This window comes from Poecilia reticulata, linkage group LG12 (assembly GCF_000633615.1).
Source record: "Poecilia reticulata strain Guanapo linkage group LG12, Guppy_female_1.0+MT, whole genome shotgun sequence".
NCBI classification, from domain to species: domain Eukaryota; kingdom Metazoa; phylum Chordata; class Actinopteri; order Cyprinodontiformes; family Poeciliidae; genus Poecilia; species Poecilia reticulata.
The window spans coordinates 19513294-19536227 of NC_024342.1; the positions used below are offsets into that span (position 1 = coordinate 19513294).

General features: G+C 39.3%; 1 protein-coding gene across 3 annotated transcripts in view; it reads left to right on the forward strand.

Annotated features, from left to right (window-relative positions):
- Nucleotides 1-1243: 1243 nt before the first annotated feature.
- znf462 (zinc finger protein 462) overlaps nucleotides 1244-22934 on the forward strand; it is a 54562-nt gene continuing 32871 nt past the window's right edge. Inside the window, exon 1 of one of the 3 annotated variants that reach the window (XM_008424432.2) lies at nucleotides 1244-3182. The gene's annotated coding sequence lies outside the window, so the exon portion shown is untranslated. Of the gene's footprint in view, nucleotides 3183-3851; nucleotides 4064-12886; nucleotides 13193-22934 lie in introns of those variants that run through there. The other 2 variants (XM_008424435.2, XM_008424433.2) reach the window with 2 other exon arrangements.

Consider the following 22934-nt stretch of genomic DNA (forward strand, 5'->3'; position numbering starts at 1 on the left):
TATATTTTTTTTTTGGCCTAAGAAGACTAACACTGCACTTCATGAACAAATGTTTCACCCTCTGGGTGTACAGTACTTGTGAGACCAGTCGTCTCCATAGTGAGTCAAAAGGGGTTCTTGTCCTGCATGTTTCAGATATTTAGACATGGACATGAAAATGCCAATGACCACCTGACTGAACATGGGTAAAAGAAATAGAAACTTGTGCCCTCTCTACCCTGCCTTTTCTAATGCTACCCTGGGCAACCGCCCATATGGCCGTTTTAAAAACAGCCACTGTTTTCAATACACCCGAATCAAGTGAATGGCTCACTACCATCCTCCTGTCATCCGTCTGATGAATGATATTAACTCAGAGGGGCTGAACTCAAATCCACGCCACACTTTTTCACAGATATATATGTCTTTTTTTTTGTAAAGCCATGTATTATTTTCCTTCCACTTGAGGAACATGCTCTACTATGAGGTCTATGAGATAAAATACAGTTAGATAACATATACTAAGCTTTGTGGTCATAAAGTGACACAATTGATCAATTATTGGGGGCAAATACTTTTCAAGGCACTTCATATTGTCCTACAGAACACATCTTCTCTAGTAAGAGGACCAAGGAGTCCTGCAACAGATGGCATTTCCCACCCCACCCCTTTCCTCCCCCAGGGCCCATATATCAACAACATAGTCAGTCTGGGATTAGATGAAGGAGCAGAAGCTGCTGGATAGTCTAAATCCACAGAGGAACAGTGGTAAGATCTCCATGATGCTTGGAACAACCTTCTGGCCAACAAACCTAAGGAGCTGTGTGTTGATTAATAGACAAGCACATGCCGAGTCAAACACTGACCTGATTTATGCTGCCATTTGAAGACTTGTAAGGCCTTCAAAATGTTCTTAATCTGTATAAATATGACCTCAAAATGTCATCAGACTCATGCGTGAAATCCCACAAAGCAAATCACCATATTGCAATATTACACTGGATAAAGTACGACATGTCAGAGGTCAGATGTGGAAAAAATGGGTTAAAACATTTGCGATTAAATCTCTTTGTGTTTCCTTATAGCTATCTTGGAGAAATACAGAGTTCTGAACTGACCAAACAAAAATGCTAACTTACTTTCTCATTTTATAGAATACTTTTTTTATGGTGGTATGATTAGGAATTTTATTTCTCCAAAATCAATGGAAAGTTGCCAAAGTTGGGATAAATTGAACCTCATTTGAACATTCTGCAGGTGGCTTGCAGAGCCATATCAGGTGAACAGCAGTTTCACTCTGTGCAGTTAAAACTGTTCCTGTTGGTTGCTAATCAGATCGTGAGCCCATTGACATCAGTTATTATTAAAGGTTAAGTTTACATAGCTAATCTTGAATTTTCACAATTTGTGGTTTGTTTGGACAAAAACAACAATTGTACTATCTGTTAAATCTGTGTGGATTTGCTCAAATAAAAGTAAAAATACACCTTTCTCAATCCTCTATATAGACATGGATATGTCATATTTGTACTACAATAAATTTATCTCGACTCATCTCTATTAACTCTAAATAAGTCTGTACATTTATTTTTATCTCTTGAATGCTCTCAAACACTTAAAAATTGTTTATCAAGAAGTATCACATTTGATTTTTGACTATTTCTTTCTTTTGTTGTTTTAATGATCTTCATCTGGTATAAGGGAAAAAATAAATAAAATGACATGGCACCATAATTGTTCATTAAACCTTTAAAATCTAGGTCATTTTGTCAAATAAATTTAACTTAAATTTAACTGAAAACTATAAAAAATAGACATGACACAATAAGGATGATCTCTGATACTTAAAAGGTTGGAACATTGTAGATATTTAATATATTTGTTGATGATTTATTGCATTCAAATGTTGAACCTTAACACTATAATGTAGAATAGCATAACTGTCTTCATAAGAGAAGATGAAATAGTTATTATATTAGACAAGTTTTACAAAAGCTTGCTTTACAAAAGCAAGTTTTTAAACTGCACAATGAGGCTTTTTTTTTTGTTGTTGCCCAAAACCCTTAAATTAAATAAAAGAGAGGTTCTCAGATTCCAGTTCTCTTGTCTTTCCCATTTTGAGTGGTGTGTCAGATATTTCTTTTCTAAATTTTTCTATGCAACTGCATTAAAATGTGACTTGTGTGACTTTGCTGAAACACAGCCAATATAGTAATATTCACCTATACCTCTTCACTAAAAAAAAGGCTCTCAGGTGATATATTACACTCTAGTTGCTCAATCATGCAAGGCAGGTAGGTTGCTTCTCCTCACTAACCACCCACCCACCCATATATGCATGCCTGCCCTCTCTGCTTCTTGGAGCTCAGCTCCCTCCGCCCCCCCTCAGGCATCCAACCCCATCCTTTTACTACTGACATACATCTGAGTAGGACCCCCGCACCTTTTGTGCTGGGCTCCTTTTGTTAGCTGGTCACAGCAGTAGCCCGCAGGAGCACATCAGCCATGTTTTTTTTTTTTTTTGTGAAAGGAGCAAGGGGCATAAAATAAGAAACAAAAATATGAGATTTATGTTAATTATTTAGAAAAACCCTTTGTGGTAAAAGTGGTTGTGTTTACAAACAGCGGAAACGGTCTTTTTCTGTCTTACTAAATACGCTTAAAAAAAAATAAAAAATAAATATATATATTTATTTTATCTATGTATTTGTGTAAATATCTATATTTTTATGTATGGCGTGAAGCTGCAGCATCACCAAGGTGAACTGCAGATAACCTCATGACGTTGCGCACATAGTATTGCCAGCCTATATAAAATTCACGGTGGCCGCGTGTATCTGCTGGTGCTCTGAGCCGCTGATAAGGCTTTGCAGATCATCTGACTTCAGTCTAGATGAAGGATGAGCTTCTCGGGCATAGACATTGTCCATCCTGCTGATGCTCTCTCCTCGTCTCATCGTAAACTCTTGTGCACCCTCTGGTGCTTGCTAGTCTCCCAAACTTCTTTGTGTAGCCTGCTTTGCAGATTGTCTTCCTTGTCTGTGTGGTTGCTCATTATTCAGAGACAGACGGATCTCAGGTCATCTGCAGCTGCAGCGAAGGAGAAGCAGGAAAGATGGCGATCATCCATTAGACCGACCGGGCGCACGCATGAAATACGAGGACAACTTTCGGGAGGATCGCTCGAGGAGAAGATTGTACCAGTGAGTTTTTTTGGTTTTAATCTCCCCCTTCTTGTGATTGTGCGTCCAGTTTCGTCAAGATTGCTGCTGGGCTTTCAAGGTCCAAGAGAACGTCGGTGTGGTAGATCATGGGATATAATTTGGAGAGCGCCTCGTGAATGACCTGGAAAGAGCTGCGTGCTCGCTCGGTTTTAGTCCAGGGTCCAGACGAGGAAGTCGGGGCGAGATTTTTTTTTTTAGTCACTAGGCAGCCCAAAAAGTCAAGTGGGTCTTCTCGCTTCCCAAGCCGCTGCTTCCTCGCTTATGTCGCCTTTCGGTTTGTTGTCAAAGTGACACAAGGAAATGGACGCGGCGGCAGCGTTGGTGGTGGTGGTGGTGGTGCAAAGAGGCTCGCCTGCGTGTTTCGGCAGCACCGGAGCGGAGTGTTTTGTTATTCCGCCGGCATGTCTGGTCAGGGGAATTAGTCGGTGGCCCCCCTCTCTCTCTCTCTCTCTGGTGCCTGCGCGGTAGCTTCATGGAGGAGCCATTGCTCTGGGTTGATCTCCTCTCCCAGACTCCATTAGCGACACAGAGAAGCTGCCATAGCCGCTGGTCCAGCCACACACACACACACACACTCACACACTCACTCACTCACCATGAAAGCCATGTCCAGTGCTTTCCTACCCCCCTCCTCCTCCTCCGCCTCCTCCCAGCTTCTAGAGAAAGAAACCTTATCAGCTAGCGATTTTTGGACTCCGTTCTCCACAGCGTTGGAGTTAGATATCTCTAAGATAACCCACAGTTTGGTTCTACCTATATTATGTTCTAAGCTTTTTTTATTTCTTGGGTGCTTATTGCTTCAGTGTTACCAGCTTGACTGCTTGGAGGTGCTGTTTTGCTTGTCACTGGTCTCAAGTCAGGTATGTCACACAAAGTAGGGCTTCACCATAAAATGGAGGAAGGAAAGATGAGTCTCCAAGGAGAGCCCCTGGAGTCAGACAGGCAGGCAGAACAAAGGTTGTGCTCAGAATGAGCTCATCCACCTTTTCTTCTTCCTCCTCCTTCTTCTGCTGCGTTTTCAGATCTGAAGTTTTAGCTTGCTGAAAGGGAAGCAGGAGAAGTTTAAAAGTGGTGGTGCTTTCAAGGTGTTAACTCCCATGAGATTCTTGCTTTCGCTTACATGCGTACAGATAGTCTCGGTCGGGTCACCGGTTTGAAGATCTACCAGGGTTTTAAAAAGTTAATGTTTCAAAACTACTTAAATGTTATATAGTATTGTTTCTCTGCACTCATTTTAATGATGCCTAAGAGAAATTGCTGGAGTGAATGGAATTTTGGAGCATGGCGTAGCATATCACCTCAATGACCTGCACACTGCTAGTCAGCTGGCTGAAAGAGGACTACGGCATTTCCTGGGTGCTGGTCATTTCACCCCTTTGCTTTTAAAGTGAATATTTATTCCCCCAGAGAAATGATTTTATTGTAGTAGTATCTAGCAAACTACTATTTGCACTTGTTGCACATTTTAAAATTTATAATTATAATCTATTAATATTCCACGGCAAAAGTATTGCAATGGTTAAAGTGCATACTTTGTTTATGGCTTAGCAAATAAAACGGGGAGAGACAAAATGTCAATTTGAGGGAACAAATTGGAGAAAGAAGAAAACTGGTTAAGATCTACACTTTTCTTTATTTATAGCAAATACAAATTTTTTCCGTTAGTAATTATTTTGGATGCAGAGATATTGGAAACTGTTAAGTAAAAAAGTGAAATACTCTTAGTGACAACACTAAGTGTCTGTTAAACTGGCTGTTTTGGCTACTGCAACAGATTGCCTGACCAATCGGCTAATGTTAGCTTCTAATAGCCTGTTATGAGTACAGAGCTGGACAGCAAATTTGAAAGCAGCTCAATTACTGCTTTTAATTAAAAATTATATAATTATTGTTTATCTGAATAACATAAGCCAAATGTACTGGATATGTATAATTGAATAGTCGGTGCACTATTTTGTTGGTAGGATTAACTGTTGCTCTTTCCGTCTTTTAATATCAGTGGCACTTCAGTCCTGTATGATGTTTTGAAGTGCTTTAAAAATAAAGCTAGATTTTTATTGAATTTGACTTTGAAAGTAAAAGCAATTAAGTTATTACATGCTTTCACTTAAAAATTACACTCACAAATACAAATATACTTTGATGCTTGATCATTTTTCTCAGTTATTATAATGCGAGAATCTTATACCAGGCTGTGGAAACAAACTTGCCTGGTATAACATTGGAAGATCTTAAAAAAAAAAAAAAAAAAAAAAAAAAAAACATTTAGAAAATTCCCTAACACAGTGGATCTCAAACTTTTTCTAAAAACTGCTACAGCAGGAAACTGTCCAGGTACCACAATACAGTCACACCTTTTATTATTGGGTATTATTTGTGCGCTTTGGCACAGTTTTTCGAAGGATGCTGTTTAAATAAGCATTAAACCTTTACTCAAAATTCAACTTTTCCAAGTTTTGGGTTTGAAAAATATAGCACAAAGATTCCCAGAAGTCGAAATTCTGCTTAGAAAGTTGGACCTCAAAATCCAAAATGGTTGCCTTGGATATAAAACTGAGTGGTAGCTGCAGTCAAAATGGTTGATTTTAAACATCAATCACCTGATATGATGCAGTCTCCTGCGATAAATATGTCATTATTGTGTAAAGCATGTACATTGTAGGCGTATATTGCTAATAGTAGTTCATTTGGTCACTGATCATATTAATTTGAATATCTACAGTTTTCTTATTTAACTGGAACACATTAGGTGAAGTTTGTCGTCATTTCTAGGCACCAGTTCATAGTTTAGCATTAACTGGACCTACTATATGTTCCTATTAAGTTTGTACAAGGAGGTCTTCATATTTCTTCCTCTACTCTTGTTTTATGATGTTTTGATGAGGCAACAATCAATATGCTTGGACAGCTCATCTTTTTGGCTGTTGGCATTATATCTCAAATCTTTTGTTTTTAATTATCTAGCACATTACTCTAGCCAAAGCTACTTTTTAATACCACTGAGAGCAGCCCAACCTGCACCAGCGCTGCTTGTACATTTTCGGAACCGTGACTCTAGCTACAGGTGGACATGGGGATACGACAGAATTTTAAAAGCAGAACAATGCCGTTTTTTGTTTTTTTTGGTCTTGCACGTAGTTAATGATCAACAGAGCTGTATCAACATGCACGTATGCACGCTCTTCTGTTTCTCTCTGTGTGTGTGCATGTGCGTGCGTGCGTGCGTGCGTGCGTGCGTGTGTGTGTGTGTGTGTGTGTGTGTGTGTGTGTGCGCGCGCGTGAGTGAAGCAACGGCTGTTGCAGGCGGTTTCTTGTAGGAAATTCTAATGATGATTCTTGCTTTGTTTTGGATCCGTTTCCAGGCTGCCCCATCCGGCACTCTTTAGTGGTTTTCATTAAAATAAAAGCAGATCGTTACAACTTATGATAGCTCGGACTCGAGGGAGTGGAGATCTGGGCTGCACATGTTCATGTTATTACATAATTACTCGTATTGATGTGGTTTTTGAGCCATTTAGAGATTAGGTGTCATGCATGAACATGCTCTGTATTATCTGCTCAGCCTTAGGTGACTTTGTGTGCATAATGGACTGAAGGTGTCCAGCCTGCCTGGAGATTGAAAGGAGTGTGCGTGAATGTGTGTGTGTGTGTGTGTGTGTGTTCTGCAGCTTTCCTAGCCACTGTGTGAAATCTTGCTGACAAGAAGCCTGTGAGCTTGACACGGTGTGCTGCGACAAGGCTGGGGCTGGGAAGAGCAATCAAAATGGTGGCCACGCTCCTTCTCTCCCCACCTCGGTAGGGCAGACAAGTTCTCGAGGAGGAGCCGATAGAGGACGAGCAGGCGAGAATCTGCTGTGGTAGACACATTCGTCTGGCAAGACAGGCTGGCTGCGGCGGATCTAGTCTGCTAGAAGTTGCTGCAAATGAGCTTGGGGATTGCATGCTCAAGGGGTGATTAAGGTCTTTTGGTGGAGGAAGCTCCAGCGTCCACACAGATAACTCGTGCTCTGTTTGCACTTCCAGCTCAAGCTTCAACTTTCACAAGTCTGCAACACATTCCTTATCTGTTATTTTATTTATTTTTTTCTCCGCAAACAGTTGATTGATAGGATTCCACCTTTGGGTTGCAGAGTCTTTCAGACTCCTGAAGTCTGTTTTCTGGCTGTGTTGGTTTTGTAGCATAATAGACGAACATCTCGCCACGCATTTCATATTAAGAATAGGAAGCACACTTTTGTTCTAAATGTCAGTCGATGAATCAATAATCTGATAATCAAAAACTGAAGCGGAAAGACCATAAAGCTAATAATTGCCAATAAACTGATCCTTTTTTTTTAAATTTGGTAATCTAATTAAAGCCTCTTAATGTTCATATTTAAACTTTGCTTTCACTTTTCACCCAGTTTGTTTCAAAAATCATTATTCACACCTTAAGCCAAAGTTATACTCATTTAATGTTCTTAACTTTATAATTTTGCACATCCCAAAAAAAAACAACAACTTTCTTCTTACAATATTAGATTCAGAATAAATATAGAAATGTTCTCATTCAACAAATAGGACAATAATCTTAAAGCTCTATATAAAAAGTAACAGGACTTTTGAAGACCTTTGAACTCTCATCCAAACCAGGATTAGAATCATGCATTAAAAGGATCTGGTTTAAAACTTGAGACCAGAGCGATGATGGTGATTAGAGATTACGACACTGATTGGGCACTGTGGTCACAATAAGTAATCAACATAATTAAAGTTAGTGACGAGGTGTTTTACATACAATGAAATAAAAGATAAATACAGACTAAGGGGGAAAACATAGAAGTACGTCCCCTGGTGAACCTTTAATGGCTCCCTCCTTAAGAGCAAACCCTTCTCGTTTTGTTTCTTTCTATATTTTCTCTGCATGCAACTCCAGCAGATTAATTTTCTACAGTCCTACCTAAGCTCTGAATATTTTTTAGAGACAAATATTTTATACTTTCTTTCTTTTTTTTATTGTAGGTTTTTTTTTTTTACATTTCATCAAATTAGATTTAAACTTGTTAGATAAGAACGTTTTTTTTTTTTTAATAAATAATTGTGATTTACATTTGAGGCCTACATTAACCCAAAATCATTTTCCCTTAAGTAATACTGCAAGTTTTATTTATTCTATAACTTTAGAAAGTTAAATACAACTTACTAACTTTAAGTGAAATAGGTGTTTCTGAACTCTGATGCTAGTGCTACACCAATGGGTTACCTATTATGTGCACAGAATACATTTTATATAGAAAATGCTACTGATAATGTGTATTTCCAGCCTTTAACATCTCTTTTCACAAGCCAAATTTTCTAAATATAAATGTTTCTTATGCTGGAGCTGGTTGTGGATAACATAAGAACACCTTGATTATAATTGCATAACTTTGGGTATCTAGGGAATTTATTTTCAATCCTGCTTATTGTTTCTTTAATAACTAAATAAAGATGCATATCAGTCTTCCTCCTTAACTTTTAAAATAAATCTGACGTGTGATTTTGATTTCTTTTTAATTTATTTTTCTTTTAAATTGTCAGAAATGTAAGAGTTGGAAGATAGATTGTACCGAAGCTCTTGGTTTTGTTGCATCTCAAGAATATTGTTGGAATAGAATTTTTTCATATTTTAAAATCGTTTGACCTTCTGATGTCCGATGTGAAAGCGACCAGCTTGCTGCGTCTCTATTCAGTAGTTTTTTTCAGTAGTTTCGCAGCATATTACCACCCGAACTCCTTTGCTAGAGCAACAAAAGAACGCGGCTCATTTATCAACAAAAAATAAATAAATGATGGAGAAGCAATGAATGAAAAAAAAAAAAAAGTTCAACAATTTTGGGCTTCCTATTCAATTTTGTATATCACTTAAAGACCTTGCAGGAGCCATTTGCCTCAAGTGAAGGAGCTGAGTGCCTCTTCACAGCGACTCACAACTAACATTTATGAACGATTGTCCAAATCTGCGATCTATTGTCCCAATATAAATTGACATCAAAATTCAGCACTGAGGTGACGAAGCAGAGGCCAAAAAAATTGCTCAAGCCGTTGCGTTTGTGAGGTGTAGTGAAAATCATTTTTAACTGGTACAGCGGAGGATCAAACGGCCCCAGAGACCTCTAATGCTGGAAGGAAGTGGTCATGAAGCTCATCAGTCACCCCTGTTTCTCCATCTTTCTGCTCTTTACCTCCTCCTCTCTTTCTCACACGTACACAACGTCTCCCCTCCTCCTCCCCGTTGTCCTGACCTCACTCATTCACTTACTCACACCGCATGATGCACTCCTCCATTCTTCTCTACCTGGGGCAGTGAAGGAGGCCAGGAGAGACGCACAAAAGCAAATTGAAATGCTCCAGTGAGCGCTTTCTTGACGTGATACATGGCACATGAGATGCGGCCCAGCCCTGCTCGCTATTCCACTATACCAACCAAAGCACTGTCCAGATAAACACTGCAGCCAAATTTTGTTCCTCTTTTGTCTCCTGCGTTGTTAATTTTGAGACTCTGAAGCCTCAAAACTCATTTGAGATTGTGTCCAAGCTGCGATATGATTTGCAGTGTGATCTTTCTGCCGTGTAACTTTTGACCTGCTTAAAAGGCCTAAGTGCACCATCATGTCTGGGTTTTAGGTGGAACAAGGAAGTGGCTAAGTAGAGGTGTCATTCCAGTTTCTGTTGCCAGTTGCCACTTTACACTGCTGCAGAACTGGTTCCTCCTCTTTGCTTTCCATCTGAAGATCACAGTTTCACCGAGCTTCCCCTCCTGGAAGAGAAAAAAAAAGTGTTTGTATCTCAGGGAGGTTGTTTCCTCAACATATATGTACCTAAGGAGTAGATTTAAAAAAAAAATTTTTTTTGGAAATGCTGATCTGAAATGACTACAGATGTGACGGCATGTCTTGTGAGACGAACGAGGAGTCCTACGGTTTCCAAATTCATCATGATTTAATGTCCTTCTGCAGTAGGACACAGTAAACCTACTCTGTCAGCCTCGAGCTGCCTGTGGTGGAGGGAGGAAAGAGGGGGGGGGGGAAAAACCCTCAGGCTTCTTTGGAGACGCCCGTTCCTTAGGCAGTGTGGTGCCTCTGGACAAGGCCTTCATTGAGCAGGAACAGGACTGGTCTTGTAGAGAGAGATCCACACTGGCTCAGCCTCTGAGACAACAGAGCTGTCCATCCACGATTAAATATTTAGAAACTCAGAAAGGAGGTCCCTGTGGTAGGTTAATATTGATGCGTCTCTCGTCTTTCCCTTCTCAAACTTGTTGAGTTGCCTCAAGAGGTCAGTTTGGTAGAGCTAGAGAAGCAGAAGAACAAGCTCACCTCCTCTCATCTTCAATAAACTTTGAATGTTTTTACTGCATTCTGATGGTAATCTGCTCTGAGTTTTTAGTTTGAGCTATTTGGTTATGTTTTTTGTGGGGGAGTTTAACTGTTTCCCTTCTCCTCTGGGTGGTTGCTCTGAAATGCTCCGTCCTGATGAGCTTGTAACCTCACCCACCTCCTGTAACTGAAGTAACTGCCATGTCAGGCTTACAAGGAAGTCAGCATTGCAGTGTTTTCTGGCAGTTGTCCACTGAGTGCAACTCACAAGAAACCCTTCAGTGCATCCTGCAGCTTCTTTTTTTTTTTTTTTTCCTGGTGATTTGTTTCTGGGGAAGAAATGCAGAGTTGGACATGCCTTTTACTTTAAATCAGTAGAGACATATTTGAAATAAAATGGCCTTAATGTTTGGAACCTTTGAGATAATGAAAGGTTCTTTGCACAATTATTCATACCCCTTGAACTTTAGCCCTAAGCCTCCTTGGTGAGTGCTTCATGAAACCTTTTTGTTACACTTATAGCTGCAAGACTTTTGTGGGACTGAAATGAACACTCCTTGATTATCGCAAAACAGCTCAAGCTCTGTCAGATTGGATCGAGAGCTTCAATTTTTACATGTGTCGATCCAGATTTACCTTGATCCGTCTTCATATCAAATCGGAACAACATCCTTGTGTCTGCTGAAGAAAATCATTCCCACACAATGAAGCTGCCGACACCGTGTTTCATAGCGAGAGTTGTACATTTAGAGTCAGAGTCTGCAAGTAGGCAAGGAAATAGAAATGTTGTTTCCTCTGACCAGAGCGCCTTCTTCTAGATAAGTGCTGAGTCATCTGAATACTTCTCATCGGTCTCTTTCAATAATGACTTTCTTCTTGCTGCTCTTCCATGAAGGCAAGGTCAGTAAAATGCAGATTGGTGGACAAAATATTGTCAGTGGATTCTCCCTCCTGAGATGTGACATCCCGTAGCTCCTGTGGAGTTATTAATGGGGGTCTTGACGTTTCTTCTCTAATTGTCAGTCATGTCCTGGTAGGTTTTTGCTGTCGTGTCATGCTGTTAACATTTTTGGATGACTGATCAAACCGCGCTCCATGAGATGATCCTAACTCATAATTTTTAAACGACTTCTCAGCTATATTCCTGACCAACCCATCTGCTGTGTTCTTCGGTCTTCATGATGCTTTTTGTTCACTGATGTTTTCTATCCTGCCTCTGAGGCCTTCAGAGAACAGCTGTATTTAAACTGAGATGAAATTACACACAGGTGGACTCTGTTTAAAAGTTAGTTAGACTTCAGAAGCTGATTGGCTGCAGAGGATTTCATTCATGGGGATCAGATTAAAAGGGTTGAATACATGCACACGTTTTTCTGGCACTTCACTCTTTTGCTTTACTTAAATGTGGTGCATCTCAGAGATGCACACAGAAGTTTGAGCGTGAAAAAATGCCAAATAGTTCAGGGGTTATTAATACTTTTGCGAGATGCTGCATCATGGTGGCATTTCGTACGCTGTCGGTGGAGTTTATTTCTTCTTTCTTCTTCTTTATTTCTGAAACAACGCAGAGACTTGGAGATGGCAGCAGATTGATTTGTGTGAGGAAGCCATTTCCTTGGAGAAGCCGCTTTCCAAGGCTGCGAAGAATGTTAGGTTTCCTGGACTAATTGTCCTTGTGGAAAAGCACTTCCTGGTTTCTCTGTAAGGTTTGTCCTTGTCTCCTTGGGCATGTTTGTTTAGCCCATGCTCGAGCTGATGAGCTTCATTTCAGGAGCTCTGACTCAGCTCTCCCGTCCAACAGTGGATATGGTCTGGTTGGACTTGCTTGCTGGGTTTTTTTTTTCTTTTTTTACCCTTTAGCCTACTTGTGTATGAAGTTTTAATTTCTCAGAATTATTTATTTTTTTAAACTTTAAGTTAAGAAAGCTCTTGAGAAAACTAAAAATATCTACCTACCTTCCACTGCAAAATAGTAAAAATAATCATGCCTGGAGCTATTAATTAAATTGTGCACTTAATCATTTTTGGAATATTTAATGATGTTGCAAAGGGTTTGCCCTGAGATCCATCCCTCATACTATAAATGCTTTTTTTTTTTTTTTTTTTTCCCCCCCCTCTCTCTGATTTTATTTGATAACGCAAACATCTCATTTACACAAGCTTCCATGCATCATCTTAATGTTTTTTTCAATGACAGGATCGCTGTAGGTTTTTTAAAAGCAAGCTAACCAGACTTTGGATGCTGTCTTTAGCTTCTCTCATGGTTTGCTGAGATCAAAACCACACATCTCACTTCTGCTTTCTGCGTCTCGGTCATGACAGCCTGCAGAAGGAACCGGCAGGAGGGGAAGCTGCTTGCTCAGGTCTGCGCTCTTAAAGCTAAACACTTCCATCTGTGTAACAGGATAGCAGAGGCGAGCAGCTCCTCCACTCAGCTCGAGCAGGACGGTCAAAGACCTTGAGGAGCACAAAATGGCTGGCCGGCCGTGCCACTAATACTCCGGCGCGATTGGCTGTGTCTCCTCGGCCGCTGCGGGGTCTGGCTGTGCGAAATGGAGTCCTCTGTGTGGAGCGTTGGCCCAGCCTCGGCTCTGATGCAGAAGATAATTCTGTCAGCCTCGAGAGGGAGAGACGCGAGAGCAGCCAAGTGAGGTGACTATGCTAAGAGAAGGCTGAGCAGAAGACTTTCAGGTTACTGCTCAGTAGACTTGCTTCCTCATTTAGTCTTGATTTGTGTTGGGAGCTATTTTCACTTGGTGCAATTGAAAAGGTTCAATCTATGTTATTTATTTTTACTTTTGGTGTCGTACCAAAAAAGAATAAAGGGGTGCGTCAGGGTCTTTGTTACCTAACCTTCGCACCCGGGAGGCTCTCACTCTGGGATTCTCCAGCTTGATGTTTTCTGAACATGTCGGCCCTGAAGGTCACGTAAATATCTCTGAGAATCACATCCGAAAGCAGATGTAAAAGATCGTGTTCTGACTGTATTTTCCTTGATAGTATTCACCATGACAACCTGAAGACGGTAACAGCGCAGAAGATGGCCCTTAAATGCCTGCTTCTTCGTAATCTGCCCGGTCATTATCGTCTAAGCAAAAAGAGGCCAAACGTTGTCACCAAGTGCTGTGTGCTGCAGTCGTCGCTCTTTTCAGAAGGAACATTCAGAGCCCTTTGCTGAGCACAAAGGCTACCCTTGGAGCAAGGTTACTTGTTCCATGATGGCCGGCTTCTTTCTCCCTTTCTCTCTCTTTTTTTTTCTTTCTTTCCCCCAGTGCAGCTTTTGACAGAAATGTGGAAAAAGAGAGCTGGAAATATTGGGAAGAGAAAATGTCTTGTGTTGTAATGAAGGACAGAAAAAAAAGAGCAAGTTCACTGATCTCACTGCATGTGCGATGCCAGGTAACCATCTGCCACAGATAAAGAGCTCAACACACGAGGTGTGTCTTATCTGGTGAACCTCAATACATGGTGTGCTTTTAATATTTTTAATGTCACGATTGGTGCAGAAGAAGGAAATTGAGTATGGGATAAAGTTTTGGTTTCTATCCTTGATTCATTAACACATTTTCTAAAAGGTACAGATTTCTTTAAAAAAAATTTGTTACATTTATCTTTAAATTGCATCATCAGATCTGGTCTTTAACCTTTTAACTTTATTGACTGAGAGCCTAAAAATGAAGGAACAGTCATTAAAAGAATATGTCATTTCGCAGCTTTACAGCATAAATCCTGGATTAAACAGGACCTGTAGTTCTTAAAACTGGGTCTGTTTTGCAAAACACCTGCTATTTTTGACAATAAAACTACCACAATAACAAAGTGAGTTGTAAGGCAACTGTGTTGTAAAGCATCTGTAGGGCAGTTGTGCTGTTTTTTTATGACGCTAAACACTATTGTTACACTAATTAAACCACAGCCATATTGTCAAGACATCTTTAAATAGTTCACCTGCAGGACCTGGTCTTCTTCCATACGCTGCCGTTCTCACTATAGACGTGAATAAACTCTTGGCAGTTTAAATGTGCAGTCTATTTTTATTCAGAGGTGAAAATGTCCCAAGTTTAAAGTTAGGGAGAAGTAAAAAATTCACATTAAGCAGAGATTCCATATGGGAGAGGTGGAGGCCACCCTCTATCCCCATCCTCATCCTCAAAAATCTAATATGGCAGCCGTGTGTTTACGACTTTAATATCCGCACTAATAAACGATTTATTTGCATTTCTAGTAATTTGTTTCTCGCTGAGTCTTGTTTTAACATATAGTACAGTTTTATTCTTTTTTTTTTTTGAGTATGAAATGCAGAGACATGCATTGCTATTGGCTGCTGCTGCTAATTGTTGTTAGCCTGGTCAGTGAGTAAAATAACTGACTTATTTTGATTGATCACTGTGGTTGTTTGGGTTGCAGCTAATAGGGAATGGTGTCTGTGACGCAGCCTATGGACCAATACTGCAAAGCTTCCATCCTATTTAATATGAATAATTTGATAATTGAAACATTTGTCACTAGACTGACTACGACTGACACAGCTTTGGTTTTGTCAGAGGTTTAATCTTTTGAAGGACTCTAATCATTTCAAAAACTCCTTCCAGTGAGGAAAATTAGTACCAGATAATGTTTTCCTTTCAGTAAAAATGCCTTCATTAACACACACAAAAAAAGCTACCATCAGTAGCAATTTTTAAATCCTTGTTTAAGATTAATGGATGTAGGATAACTGAGTAAGTTTAAGTGTTATAGATTGCGAAACCAGTCAATTCAGAAATCCCCAAAAAAGCAGTGAAACGGCCCTTTACAAAACTGCCATATCAGCAGCCAATTTAAGCTGTGTTGTGTCATGATTTGCCAAACAAATAAAACTTGACTACCATACAATCCTTTTTAAGATATATATTTTTTACATTCTATTATCTAAAACATGGGGGGGGAAATTGAAGTTTCAAATGGAAATTGTGTAGGAGCCCCGAACGCAAGAACTCTTTGACTGCAGTATAGATGATCCAGATGTTTCTGGGATGATGGCCGTATGACTCCAACCAGGAATCGATGTTTGAGGCACAGCTTTCTCCCTCCTCCCTTCCACCTTCCTTCTGTTTTTGATCTCAGGACTGGCTTGGAGCCCTCAGTCAGCCGGATGCTTTGAGGTTCAAAGACCAAAATGGCTCTGCTAGTTGTCCTCCATTACAGAGGTGGCATGTGTTCAGGCTGTTATGCATTAACTGAACCGACAGCGAGATTTTTATATATTTTTTTGTCTGCATTGATTCTTTTAAAAGTGTTAATAAAGCTGCAAACTGTGCTGATAAGAACGTCTTTCGTCTCTAGCCGGAATATTTAAGTAAGCGACCCCTATCCTGCTAACATGAGCTGTTTTTCTCTCTTACTTGCTCTGAATGTGACACAAGTGAAGGTCAGGCAGGAGACAGATCAGCAAATCTTGCTGGACTGCAGTGTCTGAAAGGCTCTGCACATGTATTTATGGCTCCTCTAAGGCGGACTGGAGTCTATAGAGCAGAACTTCTGAATGTTCACGAGAACCTTGTCAAAAGAACTTGATGTCACTATAAATACACAACGTGACCTTGGATAGGAGAGAGCAAAATAACACATTTTGAAAAATTTGAAAAAATCAATCAAAGCCTCGTAAGTATTCCACAAACATGGTGACAAAAGAACAGAATGACAGAACGGAGGCCATGTCTACTTGAGGTCATCTCTCTATGATGGATGGTCCTATTAAGCGGAAGCTTTGAAGAAGAAGGGGGGAAAAAAACTACCAAGAGGCCCACAGCAATGCTAAAAATAACTGAAGGTCTGTATGGTTGAATCTGTCTGCAGCTTGCACTTAGCTTGAGTTTTATGTGCTCTGCATACTTCTGAGCTTTCCTCAAGGCAACAACATAAAAGAAGTCTTCTGGCCACGAGGTCTATTTTAATGTTAATTTCTCCAAGCATCTGGCTAATTCCCAAGCTAGGAAGCAGAACTTGTGGCCTGATGAAATCAAGGTAGAAATCTTAATTTGTAAATGTGGAGCACTGGGACATGGAGAGCGCAGCTGCTGAGTTGGAAGAGATTAAAGTTCCTGACGTTTGTATAGAGAATCAAAACAAGAAGGCCAAGAAAAAGTTGTGGCTTGATGGTAATGTCCTGCACCTAGATTGTGAGAGTTTAGGAGCTGCTAGAGATTTCCACAGATGCAGCTGTCTGTTGTAATATTTGATGAATTTGTAATATGTGAAAGAGCACATAATTGTTCCTACACATAATAACAACTACTTAAGTCCATAGTGTATTTATCTCAGGAGGAGTGGAACCTTTTTTTAAATCAGCTGAATAGTTTTGTTTTCCAGCATCTTAAATACCAAAAATCAACTGACTTGGCATGGGAGCACAAACTTTCTAACCAAGGAACAAGCTGATGTCCCTTTAGTGACGGTGAATGCTACATTTTGTGCTTTGATATTTGATATGTTATATTTTGTGAGTGCTTTGATTTATGACGTTATTTTCAAATTCAACCTGAATTTAACAATTCTCAAAATTAGCCAAGTAGCGTGATGATCAAGTCTTTGGAAAACGAGTTGATCTTTGACCTCCTGCTATTATTACTATTTAAAAAAATATGCTTAAGACTTAAGTTTTGGGTTGTTTTGGGCAGTATTTTAATAAAGTAGAGGAAATTATGCATTTTTTTGTGGCAGGTCAAACAAGTTTTCAAAGCTTCCAATACAAATTGATGGAGCTGAATTGACGTTTACAATTCTGTCCTAATTTGTAACCTACGCAGGCAATCTTGGCATATTTGAAAGCTATTCTATTCTTTTAATTGTAATTGTGTGACTTTTTGGAAAATGTTAATGCCATGTTTATTTTAAGTGACTAACTGCCGAAACATATCCACAAAGTTAACAAAGTAACACCTCAATGCAAAGCAATGCCATAGCAACAAAAACAGACTGGTTCTATTAAATTAATTGCTGCATCAAAAAAAGAGAAAAGTTGGAAAAAAAAAATCTGTTGGTTCTCTGACTTGAGCAAAGATGAATTTCATTAGTTTAGCTGCACTTTTGACTCATAGGAGGAAGCGTGTGCCAGATCTGATTTCACAAATGGTGATTTTGCTTCATGATGGACCTGCGTTTTTGATGTGGAAGTAATTGATGACTGTTTCTAGTCAAATGCTCTATGTTGGGCAGAGGTTGACCTACTTTCTAGAATGCCATAAGCTTTGAGAGAAGTGTCTATCTCCAGATTATTGCTTGAGGTGGCCGGTTTTTATTTTTGGATAATTTTGTCTGTGCCATGATGTAAGGACACTTTGGACTCTCCAGAGCTGGTTGGTCTGCTCTGGTCAGGGCCTCAAATTTATAGTCGATTTACTGTTTCACAAAGTTTTGCCTACACTTATTAATTATCCTTCCTAATATGCTTTTTTTTTTTTTTTTTTACCATTCAAAAATGACCCCATTTAACGGAATTACTTTTGGTGTTTAAAAATTTCATACCCTTCCCATCGTTTTTATTTCATTTGAGGAGCCGTCTGATGAATGTTCTGACAAAATGTTCATAGTGAGCATTATTGATTCCTCGCATCCCTTCTGAAACGTGCCCCCTCTCATTGATCGGGCAGGTGGGATTGATGTTTCATCTCTCTGTATTCAGACTTCCGCAAATGAGCCGCACCATGTGATCACATTTTTTTGGAAAGGGCTCTGCTCCGGCAGAGAGGAATGAGGTCAGCATCCATCTATCTGGTCTTTATCTCACAAGAGCTGTAATGCTGTTGTAATATGGCAGATATTCTTGTCAGGATTTCACAAACAGGATATCTATATATGTTATAGATACCGTGTTGAGTAGGACAGTTTGGCAAAGTATTTAATTATTTTGTCAGTACCTAAAAAGTCAAGACTTTGCAAGCCAGTTTCATAAACGTGTTTTTATGAATACTCATTAGGCATTTTCTTCAACTGTTGAATTATCCTCCATCACAAAATAATTGCTTATCGAATCCCAATCAGTTCTGCATCAGAATATTGACTCCAAATCCACGCATTGGTTGTCGTATCTTCATCAGCAAGAAGAAAAGAAGTCCTGCAGCAGATGGTCTTGCACTCTTCCCTGTCCCTTCCCCCAGCCCATCCAGATCTGGATCTGAACAACATTCAGTCAGTCCAGGATTATGGAGTGATATAAATCTTCTGAATCAACCTAAATACTGAAGAAACCCCCTGAAGGTTTTAAACTGCTGTTTCCAAGCTCAACTGTTCGCATGCTAAATATTCAGATTGAGACTTAATTAAAAAAAAAAAAAAAGAAGGTTTTTGATTGAAATAATTCAGCTCAAAACTATTCACACTTTGGCAGATTTAGACTTAAAATCCACCAGAAAGAAAAGTTTCTGAAAAGAATGGGATGAGCGCCTCTCAAAATATAAAGCAATGTGAAAGGATTAGTAATTTCGGATAAATTTTTTTAAAACAATTCATTAAAAATGTCCCAACAACAATTATCTACATCCTTCTCAGTAATGGACTTTTTTCAGTAATACAACTTTTCTTATGACAGCTAAACTGCTTATTGCATATTTTCAAAGACTATTTCCAGGATTTATCTTGGGTGGTGAGTTCCAAGTTTTTTTAAGTTAGAAGACCTTCTTATTGTCACGCTAGTCATCACCCTAATCTCCTATTCTCTTAACATTCAAGTTATCACTCAGCCTGGACCACTTCAAAACATGAATCCTACTTTCGATCATAGGAGAGATGTTGACGTAGCTACTAAGTACTTTAATCGCTAAATCGTATTTATGCAATAATATGTATCTCTCTGGTCTTTTTGCTATACAGACACTCTTTTGTTGAATTTATTTACTAATAGATTGGAGACCCCATCCAGGCTTGATGCTCTGTGATATCACTTCTTTTGTTTTTAAATCTTCAGGTAAAGATGATCCACCAAAAACCCAGTTGTGCAATTTAACTGTAACCTCAGTCTGTGAGGGCGAATGTGTGTGTGTCTGAGTGTGTCTGTGCCTACAATCTCTGCTGACTGATTGTTGTGTGCAGAGCAGTTAATTTAGGTGCAGATGGGCGCATGTTAGCTGACAGTCCAAATGTTAATTACACTTCCTGGCTACCCTTTTGCTGTGGTCTCAGGGCCTGCAGCTCCCTGTGTTTGTTCACCATAAAAAATTTAATTATGTTGTAAATGTGTGGAAACAACTAAAGTGTTAACAATGTTGAATTATTTAATTATGTTGTTTTGGGCCATCAAGCAGCTACCTGCTTTGACCACAGCACTGATGCGTCGCCACCTTTAAAGTAAACGTGACAAACTGTCAGCAAAGTGTTGTTTATTTACACAGCTGACTGCTGCAGACCGGCAGGGGCCATATTTCTGGTCACCTAGTAACTGTTACTCACTCCATCTCTCTCAAAAAAAAAAAAAAAAAAAAAGAAAAGCGTGAGGAAAAACGACTATCAAACAATTTTCCTTTTCTCAAGAATTTTAAACAAAAATGTGTCTAAAAGATCTAATTGCAGTTATTTAGGAAGCTTTCCAGCTGTGGTTTTAAACCTACTTCATAGGAGTTTTGAGTGACTGTCGGATGAAGAAATATTTTAAAAACAGCCAAACAATAATTTGTTTTTGTGATCAAGCTAAATGTGTCATGTATTTATCATGCTGTTTATTGCTGATCATTTATCGTGATGGCCGATGACAATCTTCTTGTCATGATAAGAATAAGAAGATTTATTGTCGATTTGATAAATTACAATTAATGGTTAAAATGTCCTAAAAATGTCCGTATTGTTGGAATTGTTTGCTTTACTATTTTCTCCACTGTTTGTTCGACGAAAACGTCAATACATTTGAAAATAATATTACTGCAATTATTTAATGATGCAGTTTGCACATCTTTATGTGGCTGGTATCCTAAAGAAGTGTGTTACAAATGGGAATAATTTCCAAAAGCAGCATTTATGTTTGTGGGACTGTAATTGCCGTGACACGCAGCCACATTCACACATATTTCAAAAAGAAGCAATAAATAGTTTGTATTGTCAGCCAAACAATCATCTCTTTTTGATATTGTATGCGCATCATACTTATTTGTGGATAGTAATTAAATGTTAATCACAGAAAATACTTATTCTTTTATGAGTGCATAATGTTTATTAAACTTGTCAGAGCTCCAATAGGAGGAGCGTGTTGATATTTCCCACACATGTGGAAGGAGTGACTCAGTTGTCCTGACCCTCTGGTCACGTCTGTGGTGACTCTGTAACTCAAGGAAGCCGCGTCTGTGGAAGTCACCTTGTCTGACTTGTTTTGGTTTTTCATCAGACCGAGTCTGTTTTCAGCCAGTGGATGTTTGTCGGCTGAATCCTACGTGGTTTCAAGTATTGAACCGAGTTGATGAACAAAGATAACCTTCTGTTTGGGTCTTCTGAGAAATGGTTTGTGGGGGTGGTGTCGGAGCAGCCAGGGGCAGCTTGATTGTTTGAGAGAAAACAATCTCCATAACATACTTTGAAGACACTGGTCTGATCTCCCCCAAAACACACACACGCACACACACACATATATACACACAAACAACACTGTCTGTCCTTTGGTTGTTGCCAAAACAACTTCGATCCACCAAGGTGCGAAGTCCACAAGACCTGAAGGTGCCCTGTGGTATCTGGCACCAGTATGTCGGCAGCAGGTTTTGCTACGGTGCCGTAGGCCGGGCTTGTACCGACGAATGTGAGATTGTAAGTTCTAATTTGAATTCAAAATGTGTCGTTGCTGGCTCTAAGTTTCCAGTCATGGATCCTTCCACTTACTGGTTCCTGACTAGAAGAATTTGTCCTGACCAGGCTTGCACTGACCATGATTATCATGGTATGATAAACATGAGTGCAAATAACACAGCGTTTATAAGAACTCACTATAACAATGTAGTTTAATTACTTTTGTTTGAAGCAGAAAATCAAAAGTAATATTGTATATTGATTATTATTATAATCGTCTTTGTAACATTTGTTCTGATTTTTTTTACAGTCTGCTCTTTTATTGAACAACGTTACTTTAGCTAAGCGGATACAAGCAGATGCTAGAGCTTATAATTAAGGCTGTTGGTGACTTTCACTTCAGGCCAGTAAGCATCTGCAAGAAAAAAACTTAAGTGACAAAAAATATATATACCGTATATATATCTTCAAAGGCCACATTTCTTCCTATGTTCCAAATTTGCCTGTTTGGACTTTGCAAGTGACCACAAATCAGGGAACTGGAAAGGTGGAAGAGCAGTTTATTCTCAGATGAAAAAAAACTATTGTGGTCATTCATGATGGTTTCTAGACTTACTGGCATGACAGACGTATTCTTTTGGAGAAGCAACAATATGATCGGGGAGCCTTTTCCTTGGAACTATTGAGCTTCATGTTGTGCAGTGGGATCAAACCACGGCTCATTATGGAGAGATGACTGTGACTTGATGACTTGGTATTTCAACAAGACAGAGCTACAGATTCAATACATAACAAAGGACCTTAACCAGCAGAATAGGTTACCTCATTTGGACCATCCTGCTTATTCATGTTTCTCTAAATTGTGTGATGGATGGCAAATGAGGTTTACAAAAATGTATTTAAGTTCCAGACCGTGGGTGCCTTTTATAAGCCATCTTTTACTACACAGAACAATATTTCCACCAGCTTTGCTGGAAACACTCACACCAATCATTTTTAAAATATATTTTTTTAAGTAATCAAGAAGACAAGTGTGGCTACTCCTCTTAAGTCCCTTTTTGACAATTCAAAATCTTTTTTTTTTTAGTCTGGTCTCTGAAACTTTTGATCTGTTGACGCATAGAATTTAGATACAGATTTGAATGTGCAGTGTTTGGTTCAGAAACCTCTGTTTACAATGACCAGAGGCCAGATATTTTTGTCTCATCTGTCCTCATGACCTTCTCCCATGCTTCCTCTGGATCATCCAGATGGTCATTTGAAAACTTCAGACTGCCCTGGACATGTGCTGGCTTGAGCAGGGGGACCTTGCTCACACTTAATCCTTGATGGTGTATGTAGGGTGTTACTCATGGTAACCTTTAAGACTACGGTCCCATCTCTCTTCAGGCTATTGACCAAGTCAATAACCTGACTAACATGTTGTGTTGTTCTGGGCTCTTCTTTTGATCATTTACTTTTTTGATGCAATAACATAGGATGGGAGGATTTTGATGCATAACATCTTAATGTATAACATATGTATGTGTGTATATATATATTTGTATATATATATTATATATATATATATTATATATGTATATACATATATATATAGACATAAACAAAGTGCATTTTGGCAACGTGTAATTCATCCTGACTCGGGTACGGC